The following is a 14,723-nucleotide window of genomic DNA, read 5'->3' as shown; positions in this document are numbered from 1 at the left end:
CCGTTCTCTAGACACGTCATCGGTGTATCACGTCAAGCCTCCTCCACACTCATGCGCGAATCGCGGCGCGAAGCCGCGAACGCGAATGTGCAGTCGATTTTCGCAGACAGCGAAATCGACTCCACACTCGCGTTCGCGGCTTCGCCCGCGATTCACGCGCATAGTCTGGAGGGGGCTTCAGAGGCCCTCAGGTTGGTAAAAAAACTCTATGGTTAATGCATAGATATAATAATATACAGGTTAATGGTAACTTCTAAAGGCCCCTCCAGACGGAACAATTAAATTGACAATTCGATTAAAAAAAACCGGTCTAGTGCGAGTCGGACTCGAGTTACAAGGGTTCCGACATTACACAATTTTTAACCGACTTCAATTTCATAGAAGGAGGAGGTTCTGTATTCGGTTGTGGCTATTTTTTTTTTTTTTCTATGTACGTTCACCGATTACTCCGACATCCGTAGTCCGATTTGAGTAATTCTTTTTTTGTTTGAAACGAACTACCTCCGAGTTGGTCCCATTTTAATTTGGTTCTGTTCTGATGATGGAATCCATGAGGAATTGAGGGAACTCCTCAATTTTTAAAGGCACATGCATGGTGTTTTGGGCGTTTTCTTAAGCAACTCGAGCATTTTCTCCCGAAAACCACCAATTTGATGAAGTAGACCTGATGATGATGATTATTATGATGATAATGATGATGATTTCTTTAAATGTAAGTATGTTCAGCGATTACTCCGGCACCTGTGATCCGATTTGAGTAATTCTTTTTTTGTTTGGAAGAAGTTACCTCCAAGGTGTTTCCGTATTATTTTTGGTTCTGGTCTGATGATGGAATCCATGAGGAATTGAGGGAACTCCTCAATTTTTAAAGGCACGTGTTAAGTGATTTCGGGGTTTTCTAAAGTAACTCGAGCATTTGCTTCCGAAAACCACCAATTTGATGTACTGCAACTGTAGCCTTACCACGAGTTTGACATTGACACATTCGCTAACGTCTTATGCATCTAAATGTAACTTTTTATGCATCTCGCTCACACTAAGGTTAGTACGAGCGAGATGCATAGGAAGCAAGTTACAAACATGCTAGCGAATATATCAATGTCAAACTCGTGGTAAGCTGGTAAGGCTACTGATCGGGGATTAGGGTTAGGAGTTAAGGGGTCAGGGATTAAGGGGCCGGGGAATGGCGGTTGAAGGGTTGCTGGTTCAGGATCGAGGGGTTCCTGGATCAGGGGTTGATGTGCTGTGAGGTTGAGTGATCGGGGGGCTGAGGGATTGGGTCAGTGGCGGGGCGGGCGGATGGATTTAGTTGACAGGAATTATAATTTCCTAGACGGACTCGAGAAAATTTCTGGTTCAGGGTCGAGGGGTTCCTGGATCAGGGGTTGATGCGCTGTGAGGTTGAGTGATCGGGGCGTTGAGGGATTGGGTCAGTGGCGGGGCGGAGGATGGATTTAGTGTAGTAGTGACAGGAATTATAATTTCCCAGCCGGACTCGAGAAAATTCCTGATGATTACATATTTATTAAAGAAATAGGTACACGAATTTAGTGTTAAACATGATCTTGTTTTTCATTCATGCGTCGCGCTCTTAACAATGCGTTAAAACTAAAAATGGAAAAATAAAAACTTTTTACAAAAAAAAGCAAACCGACTTCAAAAAGGATGAAATAAAATATTATCCTTTTTGAAGTCTATGCGTTACCAACTGATATGTTTGAAGTCGGTGCCAAGCCAAGTAGTAACAATACCAGTCAAAAATAATCAGCTTTATGGCTATAAATCCCATTAGAACTGTACTAATAACTATTACAAATGTGTAAGTAATTCTGTCTGCCTCTTTGTCGCCTTTTCATGGCTAAACAACTGAACCGCTTTAGGTGAAATTTGGCAAGAAGGTAAATTTCTTGAATTGTTTTATATTTTGAAATGTAGTCCTCTGGATAAGGGACGGGAAATTACTCAGTCCCAATCTCACACTTGCGTGCTATAGACTGTTCGAGCATTAGTAAGAAATGCTCTTTAAAAAATACGACTGAAAAAAAATGCATTGGATTTCCACTAATGTGCCGACAAACATGGTACAGACTGCGCCAAGAAGGTTTAATCGTGTGTTCTGAGGTGTGTTCTTAGATACAATCGACGTCAAAGATATGTTTACACTTTTGCACCTTACACCTTTGTTATAAGGCGAAAAGTGTAAACATATTTTTAACGTCGACTGTACCTACAGAAAGTATGTTCATTGTCGTCGTGTAAGGCAATCCAACGTAGGTACATCCTTATCGAATCGCACCAAAATCATGGTATGCTTCAAAATTTGGCTTGGCACCGACTTCAAACATATCAGTTGGTAACGCATAGACTTCAAAAAGGATAATATTTTATTTCATCCTTTTTGAAGTCGGTTTGCTTTTTTTTGTAAAAAGTTTTTATTTTTTTAACAATGTATTTTTTGATGTGAAACGTGAGTTAAAGTTATAAAACCCGTAAGGGTCGGATCAAAAACTAAGTAATAAATTCCGACTCACGCTTGACTGCACATTACTATATAATAGGTTTTCCTGTGATCTATAGATAAAGACCTATTTTCTCCTATTTTGTGTATTTGTTTCAAAATTTTATACCCAGTAGTTTCGGAGATAAAGGGGGCGAGCTCCGAGGGGGCGAGGGAAAGGTCATTTTTTGCCTATTTTTTTAAATTACTTCTAAACTATAAAATTATATCTTAAAATTATAAAAAAAATATCTTTGAGATTCTCACAATGAGCTCTTTCATTTAACACGATATAGTTTGCAAAACTTTCTTTTTTAATCGTCCTTTACCCCCCAAAAACGCCCCCGATGTTTAAAATTCATTTATTTACGTTACATGGCTGTCTTCGGGTCACAGACTTACATATGTGTACCAAATTTCAACTTAATTGGTTCAGTAGTTTCGGAGAAAATATGCTGTGACAGACGGACAGCCAGACACACGAGTGATCCTATAAGGGTTCCGTTTTTTTCCTTTTGAGGTACGGAACTCTAAAAAGGCATCTTCTCATCTAGCGTCCACCCGTAAATAATTTCATAGTGGAATCCCAGTGGAATCTTGGACTCGGCGAGTCAATGTCCTTCAATTTTATTTATGCGATTCATTTACAATTTTACACGAAGGGGATTTTTCAGCAGTACGCTTTTTTATCGAGCACTGTTGTATTTCCGATGATTTGTACCTGGTAAAGGCTGACATTTCAAAATTGACAATCGAATGTCAGTCCTACTCATCGAATAGAACACATATCTGAAGTGCCGTATACCGAGGCCGTATATGGGAAATATATATTCCTTAGCATGTTAAAGGGTTAATGTAACGATAAGCCCCCTCCAGACTATGCGCGTGAATCGCGGGCGAAGCCGCGAATGCGAGTGTGGAGCCGATTTCGCTGTCTGCGAAAATCGACTCCACACTGGCGTTCGCGGCTTCGCGCCGTTGATATATTGGCCCTATAGATTAGATTGGCCCCCATACACTCCGCTTCTCTTTCCGCACAGAGGACAGCAAACCACGTTTGACGTCTTGCCTCTCTGTCGCACTTGTAAATTCGTACGTTAGTGTGACAGGGAGGCAACAAGTCGAACGTGGTTCGCGGTAGGCCCTCAGACTCTACACAATATTTTTGTGTCACATGGACACAATATTATTGAAACTTTCGTAGCGATTATTTCAAAAGCCCGCTCCACACTCGTGCGTGAAGCCGCGAACGCGAGTGTGGAGTCGATTTCGCAGATCTGCGATCTCGACTCCGCACGCTTAACCTTTTGGCCGCCGGACCTAGTCCGCAAAGACGCTCACTCACACGCCAGAGCAAATTTTAAGTAAACAACTAATAAAAAGTTTAGGGATTGCAAATAGTGATATCGATATTTACAATTTATGGTAAAAATCTTCTCAAATTGGCTTTGTTCTTAATAGTAGGAGATCCCCCATATAGCCGACCTTCACCAATCTGTCTGACGGATGAAACTATGAAAATATGAAAGAAAATATGTTCCAGAACATAAATAAATAGGGTTGCCTAAAGAAATATGGTCAAGGCTATTTATAAAAAATTTTTGAAAAACATTTTTTTTTCGGCAAATTTCACCGATTTGTCTGACGATCGAAATGAGTTTCAATGGAAAGTATACAACTTGTACAACATAAATCATCTAGGTTGCCTATCTTTTTCCGGTCACTATTATGTGGTTGCCGTGTTTAAAGAGGTGATTTTATATCGATAATTGCACTCATCTGTCTGACGCTTGAATTATACATCAAAATGATGGTAATTTTATTGCAAATACAATGGTATAGGGTTGCCTGCGAAAATCCGGTCACAAATGAGGGTTGCCAGGCTTTTAATTAAAATAAGAAGGGAAGACTTTTAGCAATAACTCATAAACGGCTGAACTGATCAAGTTTGTTTTAATTTTATTTGATTGAGTTTTTTAAGCACTATTTTCATGATTATTTTCATATTTTTTGGACAGATTTTTCAAAAGTTAGAAGAAACACTTATTTTTTTTCTTTCTAAACGATTATTTCCGAAATGATTCACTTTATCAAGAAATGTTGTTTAAAGATGCCTATTCATTTTGAAAGCCCTATCCAACGACACCCCACACTATGAGGTTGAAAAGATAAAAAAATTGTCACACACATTTTGTTTCTTTCAAAGCGATTATTTCCGAAAATATTCACTTTATCAAAAAATGTTCTTCTAAAACCCCTATTCATTTTGAAAGACCTTTCCAACAACATCCCACACCATAGGGTTAACACGAAATTAAATCATCGCGTACATTTTGTTTCTTTCGAGGCGATTACTTCCTAAAATATTCACTTTATCAAAAAATTATGTTTTAAGACCCCTATTTATTTTGAAAGACCTATCCAACAACACTCCACACTATACGGTTGGAATGATAAAAAAATTGTCACACACATTTTGTTTTTTTCGAGGCGATTATTTCCGAAAATATTCACTTGATCAAAAAATATTCTTCTAAAGCCCCTATTCATTTTGAAAGACCTTTCCAACTATATCCCACACCATAGGGTTGCCACGAAAAAAAAATCCTCACGTACATTTTGTTTCTTTCGAGGCGATTATTTCCTAAAATATTCACTTCATCAAAAAATGTTTTCTAAAAAACCGTATTTATTTCAAAAGATCTATCTAACGACATATCACATTATAGGTTTGAAGCGCAAAAAATGGTCACATACATTTTTTTCTTTTTTTTTCGTTTGATACCTAAGTTGTAAGATGTCATTTGATATGAATTTTAAAATAAATAGGGTTCTTCAAAAAAACATTTTTTGATAAAGTGAATATTTTAGGAAATAGTCGCCTCGAAAGAAACAAAATGTATGTGAGATTTTTTTTTTTCGTGTCAACCCTATGGTGTGGGATGTTTTTGGAAAGGTCTTTCAAAATGAATAGAGGTTTTAGAAGAACATTTTTTGATAAAGTGAATATTTTCGGAAATAATCGCTTTGAAAGAAACAAAATGTGTGTGACAATTTTTTTATCCTTTCAACCTCATAGTGTGGGGTGTCGTTGGATAGGCCTTTCAAAATGAATAGGGGTATTTAAACAACATTTCTTGATAAAGTGAATCATTTCGGAAATAATCGTTTAGAAAGAAAAAAAAAAGGTTTTTCCTTCCAACTTTTGAAACATTTGTCCAAAAAAATTTAAAAAAATCATAAAAATAGTGCTTAAAAAACTCAATCAAATAAAATTAAAACAAACTTGATCAGTTCAGCCGTTTATGAGTTATCGCTAAAAGTCTTCCCTTCTTATTTTAATTAAAAGCCTCGCAACCCTCATTTGTGACCGGATTTTCGCAGGCAACCCTATGCCATTGTATTTGCAATAAAATTACCATCATTTTGATGTATAATTCAAGCGTCAGACAGATGAGTACAATTATCGATATAAAATCACCTCTTTAAACACGGCAACCACATAATAGTGACCGGAAAAAGATAGGCAACCTAGATGATTTATGTTGTACAAGTTGTATACTTTCCATTGAAACTTATTTCGATCGTCAGACAAATCGGTGAAATTTGCCGAAAAAAATTTTTTTTCAAAATTTATTAAAAATAGCCTTGACCATATTTCTTTAGGCAACCCTATTTATTTATGTCCTGGAACATATTTTCTTTCATATTTTCATAGTTTCTGCCGTCAGACAGATTGGTTAAGGTCGACCATATATGTGGGATCTTAGACCATATTTAACCAACTTTAATTTATTTCGAAAATGCCAAAAATTAACATATTTTTTACACACGACAATGTTAAAAATAAAGGTCTTTATCATTAAAAACAACCACTAAACAATATCGATTCATGACGTAATATCACCGCACTAGACTGTACGAGAAGTCTTTTATACAAGACAACGGCGCGCATGGACTGCCCGCAGTGCAGACCGACAAGGACTGTTTCCGCGCGGATTAAGTAATAATAGTCTCTAGGTCAACGGCGTAAGCGCTTGTCGGTACGTAAACTTTATAAGCGTCACGTTAGAGCCGCGCATCGTGTGTCGATAATATAAATGCAAGTACCGGAACTGCATTGGGGAAAATTACACGTGGGTTAATTGAATTGTCGATGAGCGAAGAACAATAATATTGGAAAAGGGTGGGGATCGGAAATGCTCGGGAATGCATGTTTCACATTCGACATGTTCCTTAGATGAGCTTCTCAGTTCCCGTATTACATCCATATATTATCATGTCAATTTTTCGTCAATTTCAAATAAGTATACAGGGTGGTCCATTTATATCGGTCAGTATGGGAAAATCTGAAACTATAAGACATACGACGATCTCTTCTTAGGAACCATGTAATTGATTTTAGTAAAAAGAAAAACTGCATTCATAAATTTAAAAAAAATGTGTACTCAGCTCGGGAATCAACCCGGACGTTTTGAAAAATAAAACTTACACAATTTCTATTTAGATATCGATTGTGTAGGTCTTAAGCAGTAAATGTTACTATGAAACATGATGTCTGAAATTAATAAAATGCATTCATCATCATGCTAGGCCTTGTTCCCATTTACTTGGGGTCGTTCCATGGGCTATAACCGCGAAAATCGTAGTTCGCAAATTGCGGGGATTTTTCTCTGTCACTCTAATTACGCCTTCATTGGAGTAAAGGAGAAAGATCCCCGCAATTTGCGAATTTCGATTTTCGCGGTAGCCGCTCTGTTCTTTTCCTCCATTCTGCACGATTGAGTGCAAGGTCGGCGTCTATATTGAGGTCTTTCAGGTCTCGCTGAACCGTCGTCAGCCAGGTGGCAGGTGGTCTTCCACGTCCTCGCTTCGTCGTTGGAATATCGAGTGCTACCTTAACCACGTAGTCTGCTGGACGCCTCTGTACATGACCGTACCACCCCAGGCGTTTTTCCGTTAGCTTTTCTGTTATTGGCGCTACTTTGAAACTACCCCGGATATACACGTTTCTTATCTTGTCCATCATGGTGACACCCGCTGACCAGCGTAACATGCGCATCTTGGTGGTGTGGAGCTTGTTCAAGTGGGGTTTATTTGTAGCCCAGCACTCGGATCCGTATAACATCGCTGGTCTTACTGCTGTCTTGTATTCATAACCCTTCACCTTCAGAGGTATTTTTCTATCGCATAGGACGCCTGTGAGTTCTCGCCATTTCATCTAGCCTGTCTGAGTTCTATGGACTATATCGCTGTCGATCTTTCCGTCGTTGCTGAGTACGTCAGTCTCTGATATTAAGGTCACATCATCGGCATCTAGAAGGTGCCAGGGTACAGCCCGTTGACATTTTCGTGTGAGGTAATCCATCGTGACATTAAAGAGAAGTGGACTAAGGGTGGAACCCTGGTATACACCGACCTTGAGCTCGAAGCTGTCACTCACACCTGCTGGGCAAACCACCTGTGTAGTGACGTTTGTGTACATGTCCATAATAAGATCTATATACGACTCTGGGATAAGCTGGGCGCGGAGAGCCTCCCATATAAGGCCGCGCGTTACATGGTCAAATGCCTTTTCAAGGTCGATGAATATCATATGCAGGTTTGTGCTGTTGACTTTGGCTTTCTCAATCAGGATTCTTATAGCCTGAATGGCGTCTGAGGTGCCCTTTCCAGCTACAAACCCGCACTGATTGGGTGTGAGCTTCACAATACCATTAAGTCTGCTGTTGATTATTCTCTCACATAGTTTAAAGGAATGGTCCATGAGCTTTATTGCTCGGTAATTCCCACAGTCACGTAAATCGCCTTTTCCTTTATAAAACGGTATTAAATGACTTTTTCTCCAAGCATCTGGTATTTTCTCTCCTGCCATAAGTCTGTTAAACAGCTCACTTAGCCAGTCGATGCCAGAGTGCCCTATATGTTTCCAGATTTCTATTAGTATCTCGGCTAGACCTTGGGCTTTGTTGTTTTTCATCTTTCTGATCTCTTTGATGATTTCATCCGTTGTAACTGCTGTTATTGGACCTAGGACCGGCGATGGATTTTCATGGTTTTAATTTCTGGGATTGGTAACATTAAGTAAATGGCGATAGTACTCTGCCCATCTTTCTCTTATATCATTGTCTTCTGTTAATAATTTATTGTTTTTATCTGTGATATATTTGGCTGAAGTTATATCTTTGCTGTTTTTATTTCGACCTTTTGCGACTTGATGGATATTGATTTCTGTAGTGGAAGATTCTAATTCTTGGTAAAAGTTAGCATCGGCTTTGGCTCATGCGATTGCCACTTCACGTTTTGCGTTGGATTTTTCTCTCTTGTAGTCTGCCTTATCCGCATTATTACCGGTTTCTTGCCATTTCTTAAATGCAAACTTCTTGGCCTGCACAGCATCCTTGACAGATTGCTGCCACCATTTGGTCTCTTTGTAGGGGGCTCTCTTACTCCTGGTTCTCCCTAAATGTGTTTCTGCGGATTTTCTACAGAACGTTTCGAAATCGTTCCACATATCATTAGCGGTTTCTATCTTTGAAGTGTCTTTTGTGCCAAAGTACAGTAGTTTTGTTCCATGTCTTGAACGAATCTTGATCCCGCGGCGGTTTTCAGGGATTTCCACTTAATTTTAGGTATCTGCTTGTTGCTGCATTTGACTGGTTTATTTAGCTTATGAACTGATACTAATAGTCTATGCAGAGAGGTCAGCGCCTCTCCTGGAATTACCTTACAATCCCTGATTTTGCCAAGATGTTTTCGCCTTACAAGGGCATAGTCTATTTGGGTCACATGTCCTCCGCTTCGATATGTTATTAGGTGGTCTCTTTTTTTTGAAAGTAAGTGTTCACAATGGCAAGTTCGTTCCTCGCTACAAACTCTAGGATTCTATCACCGTCCGCGTTACGAGTGCCGAAGCCAAAACCGCCATGCCATTGCTCAGCGTTGATATTGTTTTCGCCCACATGACCGTTTAGATCTGCACCAAGATAAAGGCTTTCATCTTCTGGGATTCCACTGATGTATTTGTTAAGGTCTTCCCAGAATGCATCTTTATCGCCTTCACTACTGTTTGTTTGTGGTGCGTATGCATTGATAATATTGGTACATGGTTGACCCTCTAAGGCGATCTTCACTGCCATGAGCCTGTCGCTGACTCTTTCGACGTGTAATAATCTCTGGGTTAATTTCTCAGATAGCACTATCCCAACTCCGTTTCTGCCGTTGGTGGTGCCGTGGTATAGTAGTTTGTAGCCGTTGCCGAGTATACTTGATTTTGACCCCTTCCACCTGGTCTCTTGCAAACAACATGCGTCGATGCAACGTCTCTTTAAGACATCGCTGAGTTCTGTGCCTCTGCCAGTCAAGGAACCAAGGTTCCAGTACGGTTACCATCAGTTTGTCACTGACATAAACGCCGTCGAGAACGTAATTTACTTTCTATACATCTCGCTCGCACTCGCATATTAGTGCAAACGGGATGTATAGAAAGTAGATTACGTTCTCGACGGCGTTTATGTCAGTGAGAAACTGATGGTAACCGTACAGGTAGCCAATCGCATTTTATCACATGTGTCGCTTCGATGACCGTCGCTTGAGGGGAACTCCCTAGCATTAGTACTCAATCTTTTATTTGAACTTTTCATATTTGAACAGGGAAAATGTTGTGGCTTTTATTTTTACTGCCGGCTGCCGCCTGACGCAAAGACAGTATTCCTCTTGGAGACGTGTGGGAGCCACCGTTGGGCTTTTCTAAGCCTCATCCGCTGCCATCCCTACTAACAGCACCCTGCCTAGTGCTGCATTCCACTGCAACCTGTGACCTCAATATGTAAGGGCAACCGTGGGGTTTTGCCTCTTCCGCCTGCTCCGCCGTACTAGTGGTTACCACTTCCGCCTTTGCAGCCGTTAAGGTCTTCACCCGTAACCCTGGCCACGGGATCCGCGCTATACCCCGCGGAACTGGGTCCCTAGCCGAACTCTGTCACCTGCGCACTCCGGCCTACTGAAGTGCGTAGGAGTCCACCCCCGCGGCAAGGACGCGCCGGTCAGGAATTACCACAGTGGAGGGCAGGGAAGGTGACCCTGTCCCCCCTGTGGCCGGGTTGATGATCTCGTATGAGCCCGAGACCAAAGGCTGAATGAATAAAATGCAATGTTTTCACAAATTCACCACCTGAAGATACAAAACGCAATAGTAAGATCGTTACCTAAACGAGTTGAATATTGTATTGAAAAAAAAAATGGTGGTTTTGAAAACTTACTAAAATAAATTAAAGGATATGAAAACAATGCATTTTATTCATTTCAGACATCATGTTACTATGAATAACATTTACTGCTTAAGACCTACACCATCGATATCTAAATAGAAATACCTAGTGTTAGTTTTATTTTTCAAAACGTCCGGGTTTGATTCCCGAGCTGAGTACACATTTTTTTAAATGTATGAATGTGGTTTTTCTTTTTACTAAAATCGATGACATGGTTCCTAAGAAGAGATCGTCGTATGTCTTATAGTTTCAGATTTTCCCATACTGACCGATCTAAATGGGCCACCCTATATAACATAGTTAGGCGACACTGACTAGTCCTAGCGTCCGCCTGTACCATTCTTGTGCGAAGCGGTCACTCCCCACTACACTATCATCTCAAAATGAATATTTTGTTCTGAAAATAAACCACAAGGACAGATTTACTTGTCTGACTCTACTATCAACAGCTGAAGAAGCTCCCTGAACTTCAGCTATAGTTATGCCTGTCTCTCTCTCGTTTTACGTATTCTAGTTACTAGTTACCACCAATTGGCATTTGTTCAAATGTTTAAATAAAACCGGATTTGCGATTTCATATTTATTTTGAATATTCTCATATAACATTCCCATCCCTAGCTGTCTTGTATACAAGACAACGGCGACGTGGAACATGAAAAACGTTGAAATCTGGAGCAATTATTTTTATTGCCTTACTATAAAAGAATGGATTTATATAGCTGCTTTAAATGCATTTTTTTTAAAACAAAGACCTAAATCATTAACATGAGTGTAAAAAAAATGCAATTGATATTTTTTCCACATTTACCGAGCGGTTGAATTTGTGTCTTGTATACAAGACAGCGGCGCCAGTGTATCGTTCTATCGTTGTCTTGTATACATGCCAACGGCGGTCAAAGGGTTGCCCCCCATTCACACTCATACACTGTAGTCCGGCTCGCAGGACTGCGGAGTAGGATATAGCTCACACACCTCCTACATTATAGTTCGCCTTGCAGGACAACGGAGCAAGAAATAGCTCACACACGGTACTGTTTTGCTGTCCATCATCAGTACTGCTTCGTTTCTCACTAGTGTCGGTGTCGGTCTACCTATTCTTGTAAATGTTACGTGCAAATAAAAAAAAAGAAAATAGCTCTTCTGCTATGTATAGATCAAGTATAGAATTAGATGGTAAAGCAAATCTTGTCAGTAGAAAAAGGCGCGAAACTCAAATTTTCTATGAGACGATATCTCTTCGCGCCTACATTTTTCAAATTTGCCGCCTTTTTCTACTGACAAGATCTGCTTGACCAACTATATTTTCTTGTTATTGGATAAAAATAAAAAAGAGTGGGAAAAGAAAATTCGCCAGAGAGCATCATATTTCTTAAGTATTGGTAATAATTGTTGCAGTGCTTATTCTTCCATTGTTTGTTGGAGTGATTGGGTGATTTTTGGTCCCACAAACAGCGATTTTCTTTATAAATTTCGAAAAAATGCGCGCACTGTTGTCATACGTCAAATACGGCAGTCCGCAACGTAGGACGTCAACCCACAAACAATCCTGAGCGGCGGACTGCAGCGGTGGGCGGGGCTTGCAGGATTTGTAGGACCCAAGAGGCATCCTATTTGGGTGTTGTAGGACGGCACGTAGTCCGCGACCCCCATACACAATCCTACATAATGAGGCGGACTATAAGGCAGGAATGTGAATGGGGGGCTTAACAGAGGTTTGTTAAGGCCCCTGTACACAATGGGCAATTCTGGGGGACGCATTTATGCGTTAGAGGTAGCAAGTGATATTGCTATCTCATTCTACCGCATGGCTGCGTCCCTTGGACTGGCCCATTGTGTACAGGTACAGTTGGTCAAGCAAATCTTGTCAGCAGAAAAAGGCGCGACATTCAAATTTTCTATGGGATGATAACCCTTCGCGCCTAAATTTTTTAAATTTGTCGCCTTTTTCTACTGACAAGATTTGCTTGACCAACTATACATATATGTTTTTCTCTGTATTTATATGGTATTTATTTATGCATTTTAATAAATCATTATTACTAAGAAACGATAAATAACACAAAAAAGGCGGACCTAATGCCAATGGCACTCTCCTGCAGCTGTTTTTGTCATAGGCGCCTTCCGAAATCCGATATCGGTAATAGTAGGAGATCCCACATATGGTCGACCTTCACCAATCTGTCTGACGGATGAAACTATGAAAATATGAAAGAAAATATGTTCCAGAACATAAATCAATAGGGTTGCCTAAAGAAATATGGTCAAGGCTATTTTTAATAAATTTTTGAAAACATTTTTTTTTGGCAAATTTCACCGATTTGTCTGACGAACGAAATAAGTTTCAATGGAAAGTATACAACTTGTACAACATAAATCATCTAGGTTGCCTATCTTTTTCCGGTCACTATTATGTGGTTGCCGTGTTTAAAGAGGTGACTTTATATCGATAATTGCACTCATCTGTCTGACGCTTGAATTATACATCAAAATGATGGTAATTTTATTGCAAATACAATGGTATAGGGTCGCCTGCGAAAATCCGGTCACAAATAAGGGTTGCCAGGCTTTTAATTAAAATAAGAAGGGAAGACTTTTAGCGATAACTCGTAAACGGCTTAACTGATCAAGTTTGTTTTAATTTTATTTGATTGAGTTTTTTAAGCACTATTTTCATGATTTTTTTATATTTTTAGGGTTCCGTACCTCAAAAGGAAAAAACGGAACCCTTATAGGATCACTCGTGCGTCTGTCTGTCTGTCCGTCTGTCACAACCTATTTTCTCGTAAACTACTGGACCAATTAAGATGAAATTTGGTACACATATGTAAATTAGTGACCCAAAGATGCACATGTTTCTTTTTATAATTTTAAAATACATAGGTTCGAAGTTATTTAAGAAAATAGCCAAAAAATGACCATTCCCCCCCCCTTTATCTCCGAAACTACTGGGTCTAAAATTATGAAAAAAATACACAAAATAGTTCTTTACCTGTAGATGACAGGAAAACCTATTAGAAATGTGCAGTCAAGCGTGAGTCGGATTTATGTACGGAACCCTAGAAACGCGAGTCCGACTCGCACTTGGCCGGTTTTTTTTGGACATATGGTTCAAAAGTTAGAAGGAAAAACTTTTTTTTTTCTTTTTCTAAACGATTATTTCCGAAATGATTCACTTTATCAAAAAATGTTGTTTATAGACCCCTATTTATTTTGAAAGGCCTGTCCAACGACACCCTACACTATGAGGTTGAAACTATAAAAAAATTGTGACACACATTTTGTTTTTTCAAAGCAATTATTAACTTTATCAAAAAATGTTCTTCTAAAACCCCTATTCATTTTGAAAGACCTTTCCAACAACATTCCACACCATAGGGTTGACACGAAATAAAATATCCTCACATACATTTTGTTTCTTTCGAGGCGATTATTTCCTAAAATAATCAAAAAATGTTTTTGAAGATGTTTTTGCAGATTAGTGAAGGTCGACCATATATGTGGGATCTTAGACCATAAGGCGCTTCCGATAAATTCAGCCATGTCGGAGCTCCCCGTCAGCTGTCGGGCCGATAATATTTGTTTGTGTGCGTATGTGTAGGCATAATGCTTGTTACGTGACCGCTAAAGGCCGCGGCCTGACTACGTGGATGTCGATCCTACATCCGATATCGGATCGGACAATGTGAAAACGCTCTAAGGCGGTAAGAAAAATTCAGTTTAATTTGACAGCTGAAGTAGATGTTACTGCACGGCCCTTTTCAGTCAAGTACATACCTACAGATGTAGTGCATAATTATTTTCCTTCATATTTTCACGGAAACGAATGTGTCATTGCTATTTCAGTCTCGGTACAAAAAGTAGCGGTTGTAGAGGTTGATTGAAGTAGTAGATCTAGATGACAAACACGGACGTTTCCGAGAAAATACGAAGGAAAACAATTCATACATTTGTAGGTA

The sequence above is a fragment of the Cydia splendana genome, chromosome Z (genome assembly GCF_910591565.1).
Source record: "Cydia splendana chromosome Z, ilCydSple1.2, whole genome shotgun sequence".
NCBI lineage: Eukaryota > Metazoa > Arthropoda > Insecta > Lepidoptera > Tortricidae > Cydia > Cydia splendana.
The sequence above is the reverse complement of the archived record's forward strand: the minus strand, read 5'-3'. Positions refer to the sequence as shown.